The sequence below is a fragment of the Penaeus monodon genome, chromosome 31 (genome assembly GCF_015228065.2).
Source record: "Penaeus monodon isolate SGIC_2016 chromosome 31, NSTDA_Pmon_1, whole genome shotgun sequence".
Classification (NCBI taxonomy): Eukaryota; Metazoa; Arthropoda; class Malacostraca; order Decapoda; family Penaeidae; genus Penaeus; species Penaeus monodon.
The window spans coordinates 19,131,189-19,131,648 of NC_051416.1; the positions used below are offsets into that span (position 1 = coordinate 19,131,189).

The window sequence follows — 460 nt, forward strand, 5'->3', positions numbered from 1 at the left end:
ACAAAGCAAAAAATAAAAATAAAATACTAAGTAAAAATTCTTACACAAACACACACACATAGAGCAAAAAAGAAACACAGAGCCACAAAATACACAAAACTATGTAGACAGCGCTTTTTAACGAGCTTCACAACTTGACTGACTACAAGGGATTTGCTCCACTCTAAAGCAACTCAAGCACAGTTTACTTCAGCGATCAATTGTTATGGAAATATAACAACACGACCTTAAACCACACAAATACCACAGGAATAATCACAGAACAGTTACAGCGACCAAGCCACAAGAAGGAGACTGTTAGTAATGGCAAAAGGGGAATATGCAAGATTAAAATGGCGTAAGTGTAGAGTAATGTCATGTTGAAATTGCGTTCAGATATATTATCATAGGAAACTGGCTTGGAAACAAAGCTTTGTAACTTGACGAGCATACATGATAGGAGATGCTGGAATCTTTGTTG

At 36.3% G+C, this 460-nt stretch overlaps 1 protein-coding gene across 2 annotated transcripts in view; it reads left to right on the plus strand.

Moving 5' to 3' along the window:
- The window catches only part of LOC119593063 (dopamine receptor 1-like), a 143,952-nt gene that overhangs the window by 140,456 nt on the left and 3,036 nt on the right, over positions 1 to 460 (plus strand). The gene's annotated exons all lie outside the window — the stretch shown is intronic.